The sequence below is a fragment of the Balaenoptera physalus genome (genome assembly GCF_965194825.1).
Source record: "Balaenoptera physalus genome assembly, chromosome: 7".
Classification (NCBI taxonomy): Eukaryota; Metazoa; Chordata; class Mammalia; order Artiodactyla; family Balaenopteridae; genus Balaenoptera; species Balaenoptera physalus.
Window position 1 is genome coordinate 46,613,071 of NC_138886.1, and position 16,873 is coordinate 46,629,943.

A 16,873-nucleotide genomic window follows, 5' to 3' on the forward strand; every position below is an offset into this window, starting at 1 on the left:
CCTATCCTCATGTTGTAATTCCAATAGCTACCAAACAAAAAGAGCTAACATACTTGTACTAAGATCTTATATTTCTGCCTCTCTACATTTTCTTTTCTGGGTGAGAAATCATAGATAAAACAGAAACTCAAATTCAATGGTGGCTTAGTATCTATTACTGTTTGACTTAGGAAAATGAGTGAATAATTTGGTGGGTCAATTCTTACACTCCTACCAGCAGGATCATGCTAGGATTAGTAACTTAATGTTTCACAAGTCTTTTTTAATCCTTGAATATGGTATCCCCATTCCTCTCAATATTAGCCTAACAAAAGAGAATAAGATGGTCACATTGGCTATTGTAACTAATTTTACCCCAATAAATTTTCAAGAAATCTGGGGGGAGAAAAATTAAGATTTGTGTTAAGGTCAAGAGGTCAAAGTCTGCCTTCTAAGTTCAAGGAGAGCAAAGGAGCTATTTAAATCCAAAGTTGTGAAATTTCGGGTTTCCTAATGCCAGCTTAATTACAAAACATTTTGTACACAAATTCTTCTATAACCTCTAGTAATTTGTGCTATCATAATGATTTTTCTTTTATTCAATATGTCAACCCACTTGCAGCAAAACTTTCTGATGGAAAAGAAAAAATATATAAACTCATTGCATGACGATATTAGTTTGAGTAATAGATATTTATTCAAAAATCCAATTGGCAGGAACACTTATTCACTGCTGGTAGGAATACAAAATGGCACTGCCCTTTGGAAGATAGCCTGACAGTTTCTTACAAAATTAAACATAGTCTTAGGATACAATTCAGCAATCGCACTCCTAGATACTTACTCTAATGAGTTGAGAAAATTATTTTACCACAGAAATATGCACACAAATGATTGTAGCAGCTTTATTCATAATTGCCAAAAATTGATAGCAACCAAGATATCCTTTAAGAGCTGAGTGGATAAACTGACCATTATACAACCATACAATAGAATTTTACTCAAAAATAAAAAGAAATGTGTTCTCAAACCAGGAAATGACATGGAGGAATCTAAAATGTGTATTGCTAAATTAAATAAGGCAGTATGAAAAGGCAGTATACCGTATGATTTCAACTATATGACATTCTGTAAAGGCAAACTCTAGAGAGTGCAAAAACATCAGTGGTTGCCAGGAGTTTGGGGGAAGGGTAAGAGAATGAGTAGGTGGAGTGCAGGGGATTTTTAGGGCAGGGAAATTTGTCTGTACTATCATATGTTATATACAAGGTATTTTGCATTTGGCAAAATCCATAGAACTGTACAGCATGAAGAGTGAGCCCTAATGTAAACTCTGGCATTAGTTAATAATAATGTATCAATAGTGGTTCACCAGTTATAATAAATGTACCACACCAATGCAAGATATTAATAATAGAGGAAACTGAGGCCAGGGGAAGAGGGATTTTGTGGGAACTCTCTCTACTTTCTGCTCAATTTTTCAGTAAACCTTAAACTGCACTAAAAACTAAATTCTATTAATTAAAAAAAAACTCAGTTGACTATATAACAATAGAGTCACATCCTTAAATTGAGTAATGATGTTATTTTCAACTTCTATTTGAACTCAATAGATTAAACAAGTAATTTAAAACAATTCTTCAAATGGGAACAATTAGAAAAACTGGATCCCCATTTCATACCATATTAAAAAATAATGTCCAGAGGGGTCTAAGATTTAAATGGAAGTAAATATATAAATAACATACATAATCTTTGGGTTGGCAAACTGTTATCTATGCATGGAAATCTAATATGATTAACAGAGAGAGATTTTTAATACACACACATAAAAATGCACATGTGGAAAAATATAAACAAAATCAGTAGGTTCTCACTAAAAGTTCAAATTTTGTTTTCATGTATTAACAAAAGACTGATATCTATATTATACCAGGAGCTCTTATAAGTTGTTGAGGAAAAAAGACAAGCAACGTGAAAAACAACAAAAATTAAGGGAAAATATGAATATTCAGAGAAGCAAATCCAAATGGCCAAACAGGAAAAGTTGTTCAAATGCACAGTAGTGAAGGAAATTCTGTTTAAAAAAACGATGAATATCTATCTATCTATACATATCCATTAGACTGAAGATGGTTTAAAACTTTCTATAACATCTTAACTGGCGAGACTATTCGAAAAGGGGTACCCTCATACGTTGCTGGTGCTTATTTGTTTAGAGAGCAATTTGCCAATAACTATCAAAATAAAATAAATACAGAAGAGGATATGTCAGAGTAGCAGGAAGCAAATGAAGAGAAAGTAATCCGGAAGAAACAACAGCAAGAGGAGAAATTATCAGGAAGGAAGACGTGAGTAATATTGCCAAGGCTACAGAATGGTCATTTCGAAGGAGGATTAAAAATGGGCCTTAAATTTGGTAATTAAGAGAGATAATGGCCTTAAGGATAAGAGTTTCAGAAGCAGAGTAGAGAGAAAGTGGTCTGAAAAGAGCATAGAAGCTGAGAATGTGAAGTATAGGCAACTCTTAGACCTCACACTTTCATAAAATGGTGGGAAAATGGGGAGGAACCACGTACTCATTGTGAGGTAGGAGTGGAAAATAATCTGAATGTATTTTTAAGTGGAATAGTAAATTATTAAATTAAAGAAATTAAAGAGAGTTGAAGATTAATTATTAAAGAAAGAGAGTTGAAGATTAAAACCAAAACCAAAACCAAAAACAGGGTAGCTATTGTAATAAGCTTCCACAAGATTTGGGAGGACAGACGAACCGGAACAGCAAAAGAATTACTACCCTTAGGGATGAGGGGTAACCTTTCCACTGGGGATCTTTTCACATCGTCCTTTCTAGTTGAAGATTTCATGGGAGGAAAGAGAACACCTAGTCCTCGGGTGGGACAAATGTAGTAATTAGGAGGGGCAGAGATGGAAAAATCAGTGGCAAGAAACCTCACCGATGTTCAAAGGGAAGAAAATATGAATACAAAAAAAAGAATGCAGCCATCTACAAGCCAAGGAAAGCAGCCCGGAACAGGTTCTTCCCTGATGGCCCTTAGAAGGAACCATCCCTGCCAACACCTTGGTCTCGGGCTTCTAGTCTCCAGAAATGTGAGAAATTAAATAGCTGTTGTTTAAACCACCCAGTCTATTTAGTACTTTGTCACAGCAGTCCTAGCAAACTATTGCAGATTTATTATTTATCCAAGGACACCCTTGGTTAGATGGCCCACTAACAGTCCCCATATAAGTAATAGTTTTTCCTCGTAGAGAATTAAATGAATTAGCCAATTTTGAGTGTTGATTACTGTTTTGTTTTTTTATAGCTCCCACTAAATCTGTAGGCCCAGCTTCCAGAGATAATTTACACGTATATTATAATGGAGAGAAGATGTAATGTACGATGGATTTGTGTGCGAAATCTCTCTTTGTTCAAGAGGTATTCCATCTTTCCTCCTCTTTATTCCTCTCCATTGACCTGGTCTCGATGATGTAGCAGAACTGGGACTAGATGTTCCCGTGGTTGTAGGAGAGGCAGTGGCTGGGTCCCAATGCCTCCCCCCCACGGGTTGCCCTGTCATCCCTGCAGAACTGTGGCTAAAGAGTACCAACAAATCCCTTGGTGTGCACCCCGCAGAAAGTGCAGGTCCTGCACTGCTTGCACTTGAAAAGGAAATTTATCTCACCAGTGGAGAGTAAAAAATTTTCTTTGCACTGTTTTGGATAAGGAAGTGGTGGACATTAGAATAGCCTTTGACTGTTGTCTCTTAGTGTCCTGAAGTATTGATTATTATGAAGAATTTAAAAGCCATTTTGTCTAGAGTATATGGTTATCTGATTTCGACAAGGTCCTAAAGCAATTTTACTTTCCTCTTTCACTTTGCTATTGCAAGACACATGTTATCGTAGTTTAACAGTAGAGTTTTGCCACAACATACCACATTTTTTTCAACATGCATAACAGTGGCAGGGGATTTAAGACCAATTTTAATAACTGAAGGATTCAAAATGTCTTTCAATGCCATAATTGTACAAAAATATTGGATGTGACTCCTGTGTAGCTAGCTGGTATATAAAAATCATTCTTTTAATTTTTATATTAAAAGATATTTTAATTTTATAAAAGATATTTTATAGTTTTTATACATCCCTACTATGAAAGGTTGTGAAATTGCCATAAAATAAGTATCAAAATATACGATAAAAAAGAGAGGAAAAGCTGCACACTTTTTATAACCAAGATCATCTTTAAGCTCAAAGCCAAACATGCAAATTCTAACATTTTCCCTAAATCTGCTACATAACCAGGAGTCTTTTGGAGAGACTAAAAATAAGCAAAATGTGAAAAAGAAACAATTCTAAATTCCATGCGTGATAGCCAGGTTCAGAAGAACCCCAAGAAATTTAAATTCAGCTAATGGGTTTATAGTGAGCAATCCAGAGAATTAAAGATCCTTAGGCAGCTCTTCTTTCCATTTGAAACTATATCCTGTTGCCTGGTTAAGGTTTTGCATTTTTAAGAGGCTGTGGCAGGTGCTTGCAATGTGCACATTTCAGTTTAATTTCCATCTGGGTGAACAAGAAGTCAGATGCCTGGAGCTGAGGCATATTTACCGTAGACACAGGTAAATTTGCTCAAACTGCTCTAAGTGTAAAGAGAATAAAGGCTTAGTTGAGTAAAGAGAGAGCACAAAAACTCACTGGGATTAGAAATGATGGGTTAGACAAATATTCTTTGTAGCATTTGATATTTGCAATATGGAAATGAAATGCAGATCAGAAGAACTGACTCTTGGACTTCTTAAAACGCAGTGTCTCCTAAAGTTCCTTTAAACGAAAACATCTAAGTTACATTTCTATGTAGCTTGAGTGTACTAAGTTTACTATCACTATAAGGTATTTTAAAAAACTCTATAGATGGGGTTTTGTGAAAACTAGTACCACACTGAAGAGAGCTATTGTATCGCGAATGTCACTACCATACAAGAGATTTGCTGAGAAGAATTAATGAAGAATCCATTTTGTGAACAAACCTGTTTTGCAGAAGGAGTCAGAGAAGTTGAGAATGTCTAACTGTGGTTTGGTGAATCATGACTTTAAAATTTTCCACAGGGTGAGGAAGAGGGGGAGGGAGATTTGCCGGGAATTGCATGATCCTGCCGAAACTTAAGAAAGGAAAAGAAAATGCCATTCCTTTCCTTGAATTACCTGTATCTTTCTTTACTAGGCAGTTCGAGTTTAACGTGACACATGCTTCAAACTGAAACATAAACTCTTAAAAATAAAAACAGAAGAAGCTTTTTTCAAGTTACTCATTTCACTTTAAGGAAAAATGGTAGAAAAGCCACATTTTTTTCCATGGGAGGGCACTCGGAAGTGCTTAAATACTTGTGTCTTGAAGAAGCTGCAATGCTTAACAAATTACAGTAAAGTTATTTCAGCTGCTGAAACATACTATTCTTTATTTCTGCTGGTCTCATGAAGGCTCAGAAAAGACTTTAAGGCTGATTTCTAGGTCAAGGCATTCTCTGCCTTTGAGCTTCTCTCTGTGGAAATTCTATTCATATTTTAAGACACAGCTCAAAAGCCAATCCTCTATAGCGTAACTTCAAATCTCTACAGAAAGGAGTGTTGCTTCTCAGAAAAGCAAACAGCACATTGGTTGGATCTTGAATACAGAATCATTTCACTTGAATGTTTAGTGTACCTATTTTTATGTTGTCGCTCTCCCCTACTAGATCAAGTTTCTGCAGGATGCATTCTTATTCGTTCTCAAATTGTCCACAGGGCTGTGCAAGTTGTAGGGGCACACACACTGAAAAGCAAACATTTATTCAATTATTTAGCAAAATAATTCAGCTCTACAGTCACTATGTGTGAGCTCTCCCACAAATGTTAGCAATCACATGTACTAGGTCCTCTTCCAAGCACTGGGGACTTGGTGAAAAACAAGAAAAAAATCTACCACCCTCACAGAACTTACATTTTAATGACACAAGTTGTATTATGTCAGAGAATCCACTCCAAAAAAAAAAAAAAAAAAAAAAAAAACTTACACTTTTTGTCTCTATGGACTTTTTAAATAATCTACTCATTATTGTGCAGACTTTGAAATTGCACTTTTGCCTTATGAGGTAATTGCAGCCAACAGATCATAAATGGAAGATTGTCTGATAGTTTAGGTCATTCTCTTATAAGCATAGCCAATATCTTTGATTAAAAGAAAAAAAAAAAAGAACTAGAGTAAGTTGATAACATAAGGCAGTAAAAATTTAACCTCTGAAAGCATCTAAATTCAATTCTCTGCCCCTTGTGGACATACTGTGAAGAAATCCCATCTATCCCTCCGTAATATGGATCAGAAAGGGTTGTGAGAAAAGAGAACCTTGAAAAAGCCAGGATTGGCATTGTGTCCAAAAGTGAAAGTCAAATTCAGGAAGAATAGCTTATCCCACATTGGCCAATAGAAGCAGGAGCACACAGAGGAGGATCAGAAGACAAATCTACTCCAATAAAAATTAATTAAAAAAACAAACAAACAAACAAATCTACTAAAGCTAACTGTAGTAGCTCTCAACAGTAGAGGGGCAAAAGGCCAGACTGTTCAAAGTCTATGTAAAGGGCCAGAACAGGTCAGATGGTATTAAGGAATTACTAATACTCACTGAGCTTTTGCAGTGGGCTAGGTAATGGCAAGTAGGCTTTACTAGGGAGGAGGGTAGAGGACTAGATTCAAGACACAGAGAGAAGATTTTGGCAAGTTAAGCATTGTGGGAGCCTCAGCAACTCACCAGGGGAAGATGGCATTAGAAGTAAGGGAAGCTTTTCAACTAGCTTGTCATCACTTTACAAGTAAATTAACCTCTTCTTAATGTAAATAGTATCTGTGGTATTGTTGATTTGTGCTGTTAAATGTAAGTTCCCTGGATTAGTCAGGATTGCTAGTGCAGAAACTGAACTCCAACAAGCTCAGTCAGAAAGGGGGAAATAGACGAGAACAGTACTAGAGGTCTCTTTTGTAACTCAAGTACAGATCTAGCCCTCAGACTCTTAGACCTAGGAATTTGCATGTTGTTTGACGTTTCTGTCTCTTTCTCTTATCTCTGCATTAATCAGACTAGTTTTTCTCCTAATGGTGGGAAACTTAACAGACAAAATTCTTGTCCTTCACACTTATCATCACTTCTCTATCAGAGAAGCACTGCTTCTTCCCCTGTCAGGGAAAAAAAAAAAATCCTGGAAGGGTTCCAATTGGCCTAGCTTGGCAGATACCTTACACCTTAAACCATGCACTGGGGACAGAGAGCTGATGTACTATGACTGGAGGACTTTACCAGAAATAGTTGGTTGGTTTTGCCCAAAAGAAGGTAGGGTTATTCTTAACATCAATAAGAATGTTTCTCAGAACAAGCAACAAATGTCCGCAACATAGGGAGGGAATCCACTGTCTTCCTTAGTATCTCCACTTTTATTGCCTGGAAAGGTTTAAAATCCTTAACTTTCAGCCTACAATGCATTGCCTTTATTTTCCCCTTGGTATAGCTGGAAAAAAGTCTTCTACAGTCTATACAGTGATTTATGGATAATAGGAAATTTTAAAAGGAAGGAGGGCTTCCCTGGTGGTGCAGTGGTTGAGAGTCTGCCTGCCAATGCAGGGGACGCGGGTTCGAGCCCTGGTCTAGGGGGATCCCACATGCCGCGGAGCAACTGGGCCCGTGAGCCACAACTACTGAGCCTGCGCGTCTGGAGCCTGTGCTCTGCAACAAGAGAGGCCGCGATAGTGAGAGGCCCGCGCACCGCGATGAAGAGTGGCCCCCGCTCGCCGCAACTGGAGAAAGCCCTCGCGCAGAAACGAAGACCCAGCACAGACATAAATAAATAAATAAATAAATTTTTTAAAGTAAGGAAAATTTTTGTACATTGCTTCCATCATGAACAACAGGCAAAGAATAAATTCTCCCTCTGGTACTGACTTAATGTGAAAAAACAATCAAATCCTACTTTCCGTATAAGTAGCATCAAAGTTAATCGGTTTAATTATTTATGCATTTGATGTTTTTGCAAATGTGTTATAAATTTGTAACCACTTGCCATGAACAGATAAGGCCTATTTTCTTTTTACAATTGTCATAGAACCTCATTTCATTTATTCTTTATCGTAGTGAAATATTGTGAAGGTGGGGAAAATATAGTCCATATCAATGTACAACCACTAACATGATCTTTTTGTTGTTCATTCATTTTTGCTACTCTGATCACAAGCCTTTAGTTTATACAGTACATCACTATTTGCAAAGTCCCGTTATTAATTCTCTCATTTTATCATGGTTGACTGCCATGTACTTTCTTGGCTCAGCTCATTCCAATGTAACATAAAATAGCCTTTGGGCTAGAGATTGACTGACTTTGAATAAGATGTGCATTGTCATTTAGGTATAGACAGAAATAAGATGAAGAGTAGAACTGAATTTTCATGACTTTTCATAAGATGTACATTCAACTGGATAGCCCTCAAAGGTAGCAAATTTGAGATAATGAGAGCTTATTAAAAGCATGTTTTTTGTTGGGAATTTCATGACTGGTTTGTAAGACCCCCAATCGCTGCCAGTTTACTGCTTAGCTTAGAGGTCCATTTGTAGTCAGGAGGACAAGAAGTATCCAATTAAGGTTTACAGTCTACCCCAAATTCTAGAAGATTCATTCTAAAGATAGAGACATAGAGTACTTAGGAATGGCCACCATTTTGCACTTAGGAAAAGCACAACTTTTCATGTGTAATGTGAGATTTAGGTTCAAATCAGTTCTTAGAATACACACTAAGTCAAGGGTGAATTTCCCAAAGGTACTAATTCAAATCATTTTGTAGTTATAACTCTAAATAATATATATGTCATGGATAGCTCCAGAAGAATGTTTGATTCAGGTTCTGGAGAATAGAAAGCAACTGCCCAAAGCCTTGGAAGATTGGTGTGCAACATAACATTTAAATTTCCTTTAAAAGAAAAAGTCTAAATCAAAAACATTTATTTTTATTAAAAAAGAAAGCAATATTTTTATAAAGATTGGCACCTTGCTTTTCTTTTTTTATATATATTATTGAGAACATTAACCAACATCTCTCATTTTTAATCTTCTTTTTTCCTAATGGTTGATATTTTCATGTTGCTTTTTTGATGCCTGAAGGTAATGATCTACTTTCATATACATTCATAGATTATAATTGCACTATTATAAAGGAAAATGATGATTTCAGGTAGAACTCTGTGGAAGAAAATAGATGTGTGTATGTGTGTGTATATATATAATATATATTCTGATATATGTATTCCATCAATTCTGATAATACATATAAAAATATGTGAAGTGAAATAATACAATAATTTATATTTCTAATTGACCAGTTTAAGCAACTGCCATATTCATTAAGAGCCTGTTGTTGCCCTGGTTCTGTACCTGTCCTTCAGATGAAATCTTATGTCACAGGCTCAGGGAGAAACTCTTTCCCTCAATATCATTTCTCGAGAAAAATGCAGAACATGTTTTTTAATGTAAAAATGTAAGAGTTTCATCTCTTGCTTTAATCTCTAAAAATACCTAAAAATGGGAAGATAATGCAATGGTTAAATATTATTTATGTTTGCTTTATTTTATTTTGTTTTTTACCTTCTCCTCTGCAGTCAAGAGCTAAACCCTGAAGGCTTGCCCCTTCCTCTCCCATTCTATGTCCTCAGCTTCACATGTACCCTCAACCAAACAAGACCAATTTCTCTACCATTTCCCAAATAATCTCTGTTCCCACTTGTGCACATTTGCTCATCCTGTTCCCAGTAAAGACACTCCCTTTTTTTTCCCATAAATCTTTGCATTCTTTAAAGTGCAGCTGCAACCTACAGTATGTACTCCTGAACTTTCCAATTCATTCCTTTGAGTAATCAAATTCTTGTTTATATTAGTACTTAATAGTTCCATAGTCTTAGAAACTTCTTTAGAGCACCCACTGAGTTTTTAATGCTTCTTTAATTTAAACCTTAAAAAGATCCTGTTAGAAATTGCTACCATCTCCATTTTTCTGTTGATTAAAATGAGGTGAGGTTCACAGAATTTCAGATATTTTTTTCTCCTAAAGGAAAAGTGAATTAAGTGACAATATTTGAACTCAGGTCAGTTTGTTTAGGACTACAGATGACATTCCTACCACATAGAGCAGAGCTCAAAATATAGTAGGTGTTTGGATTAATTGTTATTCACACATTCCCTTTCAGAATTAGAAGGAAAAAATTAGAGAAGTCTAATTATGACTTAAGAGGAACTGAACTCCTTTTCAATGAATTTGATGTGAATATATAGTTTCTTGTGTAGTTTTCTATGTAGTTATGTGTTTGATATCTATTTCCCCCAACAGACTATAAGTTCTTTGATTTATTTCTTATTAGTTCCATTCCCTAGCACAGTGCCTGAAACATAGTAGGCACTTAGTACTTGTTAAATGAATAATGAATGACGAGATATCTCTATATTAGAATGAGATCATTTGTCTGAGGAATTCTGTAATAATAAGGAATCAAATAGAACAATCTGGTTTACTTTCCATGACTGGGAAGCCGATAATATTCTTTTAAGCTCAAAGGAAATCTACTAGCAGTACTTGGACAGAATAAAGGTGAGCCAATACTGGCTGTTACATAATACAACACAGGTCCTGTGACTGAGCAACAAATATGGAAAATTTATATCTCTGAAATCAATTCTAGTTTCAGTTTCTGCATTATAACATTCTTTTTTCTCCCTTTCTTCATTTTAAAATGAAATTCTTTACAGTTAATTAATGATATGATGACAGTAATGAAGAATGGCTTTCTTGTTTAATAACCCATTGTGGACACATTATTAAGTAACAAAATTTGGAGTGACCAGAATGGGATTTAGAAGGATATCATTGTAAGGAAAAAAATAATATTTGGGTATAATTTTTAAAAACAGGACTGGGAGGTAGAGGAGAGTGGAGAGGAACATTTTAAGGGTGAAACTAACTGAGAGAAGGAAGGATAAAAGAAGCACTGTTAATACATGCCTGACTTGGATAAGTTCCCGAGTAAATAAATCCTTTAGGTGGAACCAGTGCAGAGTTATTTGAAACTGAGTAAGGAGGCAATTTAATCCATCATGGTAAACCTGAATTAAGACTCTTTGTTTCTTTAATGCTCTAGCTACTGCTGATATAAAGTACATCTCCAACCAATCAACAGGCTTTATCTACCCACGATTCTGAACTCTGAAACAAAAAGCTTTACAGGGCATTGTGCCTGGGTGAGCAGGTGGGAAGGTAATGATGCAATTGTTTATTTATGGTTAACTAGTTGATTCCTTGAGTTTTAAGACTGAAACTCAACAGATTCCACCCTGTAGGACACACTCAGGCACATATTTGAGATTCCTGAGACAAGCTTGAACTTTCCTCAAAAGAGCAAATGGAAACCAAGGAGCGTGGAGAGGGGTGTTGCAGCCCCAGTAGAAACGCTTTACCTCCTATAGCAATGCTTTATCATTTAAGTTATAAAACTGAATTGGTTCTGTTCTGCTGTAACACAAATGTGTGTGTGTGTGTGTGTGTGTGTCTGCCTGTGTGTGTAACATTTACTCAATGTCAAAGTTCCTGAATAGCAGTAACTTAAATTTTCTCAACATTTTTGGCCAGGTGATAATGGACAGCATTTCATTTGGAAAAGTTTAAACACACTAGGATAGTGGACTCTGCTATAGAATCTGACTCAAAGGAGACCACAGTCATCACGTTATATTCATCTTACTCTGATTCCTGCATAGACGCTTCATTGGCACTTTGCTGAACAACATTGCGTAGATTTTCCCAAGAATAATAAGGCAAATATTGATTCAGAAAGGTACGTTTACTCATGGTCATTTGTCAATTTAAGGCCATTTTATTTAGAAAAATACATTAGGACTGTACTTACTAAGACCAAAAACATTAATAATTCACTATATTTATAAAACATCTCAGATAGAGTGGTTCAGACCACTTTGTTGGTTTGAGTGGAATATTTAAAATACTTATAAATATGTATACTTTATATTATGTATACATTATATACTTATATATATAATGTTTGCTTATTTTTGAGTATAGATGATAAAGTTGTCTTCCTGCCAATAATCATGTTACTGTTTGAACAAAGTATATGATTGATCATCTGGAACTTTATCTTCTGACTGCCTGATTCTTGACAAAACCACCGTGCAGTCAGGGACATTAAAAAGTGCCTAGTGTTTTCTTCGCAAATATGTAACTACAAAGTCTTTAAAATAAGAGAGATAGAAGTGAAATCCTATCTGCTATATTCATGAGGGGTGAAACTTTCTATTGGTTTTACACTTTAGGGCTTACAAAACTTTTGTCACATGTATTTATTCCATCCTCACAATTATATTGTGGGAAAGGTCGGGCAGGTGATATTATCATTGTACATATTTCAAAACTGAAATGCACTGAAGTTGAGATTTAGTTCAAGTGAGTAATTAGTAAATAGGAGAGTGAGGAATCTAGACCTTATACTTTCTTTGAGTGCAGACCATGGTGCCCCCTTTAACTTAGACATTTGGAGGCATAAAATTATCTAAAGTTCTAAATTACAGATTGACATAAATTATAGAAAGAAAATTATTGCTTGGCAGTAAAATCAAAACATAAGACCAGAATGTGAGGTTTATAGTGACTACAAACCTACACATACACTTACCATTTAATACTGATAGAACCACAGGCATCCACTTTGTTTCCCCTCTTTAGGAGGGTGTGGGAACCTAAAAAGGACACCCATGTTTCTAACTACTACATCATTATTTAATTTCCTGTACGATTCTTGAAAAACCAGCTCTTCGGGAGTTAGCACTCACGGTGTATTCATACTGTTCAAAGTTTTCTTTCTTTTTGAAACTTTTGTTCTTCTCAGTAATTTTTCATGCTTGACACTTGAGACAAAGCTAGGTGATGAAATAATGAGATGGTTTGATTAATTCATTGTCTTTATAATGAAAGGAATGCAATGCAAAGGCATCATGCATGCCTAGTTTTTGTCCACTCAAAACCTTTTCTCTGGGTTGATTGCTCTTGAACTCTACTGTTTTTCATGATTTTCTTTGACTTAGTCTCTGAAGTTCTTTCGTCCTTGAATTGCCTCTTACCTTTCAGTTTTTATGTTGAAATCTTCTTTCATTATGTCTTTCCTTCTATTCCCTGAAATCGTTGAAATACTTAGGTTCCAATTTTCTTAGAGTTCTTTAGAAAATAAGTAAGTTGACTCTCCAGACAACTTTATTTGTATTTTTGATTTCAAATAACTTATAATCCCTATAAAATTGCCAAGAATAAGTTTTATTGATTACAGGAAATGTAATACAAAATATCATTATTCCATCTTCAAAACAAACCAACTAGAAAACTACCAAAGCATGAACTAAGTCAAATACATAGATATCATGGTTTACTTTGATCTCACGTGTTGAAGAATAATCCAATTAAATAAACTTCAAAATACTCTGCCACTCTGTATGTGTGATGTATTTAAATAATTGATGATACTATTGATTGGAATTCTTGTTTTAGTCACCTTTCTAGAAATTTAGAAAATTTTATGATGTAAAGTATTCTGCTTCCATCAATGACATGAATGATATAATTTGGGAGAAGTATTAAAAATTCCAACTTAAAAACCTTGCTAATTGTTGAAGAGCAAAAGATAAATTATTTGATTTTCATCATTCTCAAACTACCCATCTTAGATTTTTAAAAGATATTATCAAGATGATGACTTTCCCACCCCTGCCCCCCAAAAAACCTTACACTTTCTACAGATTCTGGGCTTAAAATATAGGAATGATTTTTAAGAAAAAATGTTTAGGAAACCTTGCATTTCTTCTTAAGGAAATAAATTTGGGAGAGAAAAAAATCAACCAGTCTACCATGAGTTCGTCACTTTCAAATGAGAGGAGATTTGGAAACTTTTGATGGGTCATCAGTAGATATTTTTCCCCTAACACTGTGGTCATTGGCTAATATTTCAGCACAATTTTGGGTAGAGGAGCAACACAATTAAGAAATATTCCAGGAAATATTCTGTGCTATTTCACATGATACATAGTTGATGCTAGGATGACATTACTTCTCTGAGAATATGACGAGACATATGGGAAAACAGGGAGTATCAATCTAAAAGTACCTCTTGAAGGTATTTGGATTATGGACGGTTACCTCAGGTGTCAGGAACACAGAAAGCTGCTTTGGTGAGCAAGAGACAGAATATATTCTACGTACAAATGCTGAGGCTTGCTACAACTGGTTCATCAGGGTGGGGCCATAAGAGTCAACCAAGGAAAAAACTACATCATGCACAAAATGCAAACATCAAGCCAGTTGTTGGCCAGAGTCCTGACAGAGCCCTTAGTAAGATTATTAAGAAATAAATATCTTGGCTCACCATGGAGTATACAATGTGAATCGCAAATGCTCATCAGGATAGCTAATTTTTATTGACACTTTGTGGGTCATTTATTACTGATAGAGTTCCAAGTGTAAAGGCTATTCTATTTTTTACTATTTTCTTTATGGGATTGGAAAAACTCACACATCCAGTAACTAACTTTACCTGAAATCCAGTGTGATGAAACATTGAGTTATGAAGGTCTTTTAATTAAACTATATTATTTAAGCTATAATTTAAAACATTAGAGAAAAACTAGAAATAGTAAGGAAAACAAAAAGAATCTTTCACAAAAATAAAAACCATAATCCAGTTTTACAGAATCAGTCATTACAAAGTAAATCTACAGGTTACAGAATAAAGCAGTGGCATTAGGTGAAGCTTTAAAGCTAGAATTAATTAAACTACTTCCGATCATACCCATTTATTTTTCACCCTGTATTTCCTATATGTCTTATATGTAGAATCTGAACATTTTCCACAGAGAAATCCTCTTTTCCATCCAAAATCAGCTTTCATCTTTTTTCTGCCTTCCAATTTTGCTTCAGCCCATCTTTTAAAGGCAAAAGATAATATTTATTGCACACATACACACTGTAGAGCATTACGCAAAAACTTTGTACCATGTATTACCGGAGATAATTCTTGTAACAGTCTGTGAACCAGATACCATTATTCTCCTTACCTTACAAGAGGCCTCACATTGGTTAGATAACTTGCCCCCAGTCTGTATGTGAGAGAACTTGAACTTAAACTGGGGGCAATTATTCTCTAAAGACCAGGCTCTGAAAAGCTATGCCACAAGCAATCCAAGTGCAAGCCTCTTTCTTATAGAACTTTAATTTGAATTTGAATACAGTTTAGTGTTACATGAACTTCAAAAGTTATGAGAAAATGAACTAAGCCAGAGGAGTAAAACTTCGTTTCACACGCACACACACACACATTTTTTTTTTTTTTTTACCATTCTTAAAGAAATTTTTTGAGGGAGTGACTTTATGTCATTTCTCTCATCTATAAAAGAGAGGTGGTGTCAATGTCATTTACTTTTTTGTATCCATGGATGTGATGTGAAAAAATGGTGATGTATAGTTAAGAATGGAGGCAAGAGTATACAGTGAAGAAAAGACAGTCTCTTCAATAAGTGGTGCTGGGAAAACTGGACAGCTACATGTAAAAGAATGAAACTAGAACACTCCCTAACTCCATACACAAAAATAAACTAAAAACGGATTAAAGACCTAAATGCAAGGCCAGACACTATAAAACTCTTAGAGGAAAACATAGGCAGAACACTCTATGACATACATCACAGCAAGATCCTTTTTGACCCACCTCCTAGAGAAATGGAAACAAAAACAAAAATAAACAAATGGGACCTAATGAAACTTAAAAGCTTTTGCACACCAAAGGAAACCATAAACAAGACAAAAAGACAACCCTCAGAATGGGAGAAAATATTTGCAAATGAAGTAACTGACAAAGGATTAATCTCCAAAATGTGCAAGCAGCTCACGCAGCTCAATATTAAAACAACAAACAACCCAATCCAAAAATGGGCAGAAGACCTAAATAGACATTTCTCCAAAGAAGATATACAGATTGACAACAGACACATGAAAGAATGCTCAACATCATTAATCATTAGAGAAATGCAAATCAAAACTACAATGAGATATCATCTCACACCAGTTAGAATGGCCATCATAAAAAAACCTACAAACAATAAATGCTGGGGAGGGTATGGAGAAAAGGGAACCCTCCTGCACTGTTGGTGAGAATGTAAATTGATACAGCCACTATGGAGAACAGTATAGATGTTCCTTAAAAAACTAAAAATAGAACTACCATATGACCCAGCAATCCCACTACTGGGCATATAACCTGAGAAAACCATAATTCAAAAAGAGTCATGTACCAAAATATTCATTGCAGCTCTATTTACAATAGCCAGGACATGGAAGCAACCTAAGTGTCCATCGACAGATGAATGGATAAAGAAGATGTGGCACATATATATAATGGAATATTACGCAGCCATAAAAAGGAACGAAACTGAGTTATTTGTAGTGAGGTGGATGGACCTAGAGACTGTCCTACAGAGTGAAGTAAGTCAGAAAGAGAAAAACAAATACCGTATGCTAACACATATATATGGAATCTGAAAAAAAAAAAAAAAAAGGTCATGAAGAACCTAGGGGCAAGACAGGAATAAAGATGCAGACCTACTAGAGAATGGACTTGTGGATACGGAGAGGGGGAAGGGTAAGCTGGGACAAAGTGAGAGAATGGCATGGACATATATACACTACCAAACGGAAAATAGATAGCTAGTGGGAAGCAGCCGCATAGCACAGGGAGATCAGCTCCGTGCTTTGTGACCACCTAGAGGGGTAGGA

At 35.5% G+C, this 16,873-nt stretch overlaps 1 long non-coding RNA gene across 1 annotated transcript; it reads right to left on the reverse strand.

Moving 5' to 3' along the window:
* Positions 1 to 247: 247 nt before the first annotated feature.
* LOC309664991 lies at positions 248 to 16,162 on the reverse strand. Its single transcript, XR_014266127.1, has 2 exons — positions 12,735 to 16,162; positions 248 to 5,794 (listed from the first exon to the last, which is right to left on the reverse strand). It is a non-coding gene; the product is annotated as an uncharacterized lncRNA (long non-coding RNA).
* Between the last annotated feature and the right edge of the window lie 711 nt (positions 16,163 to 16,873).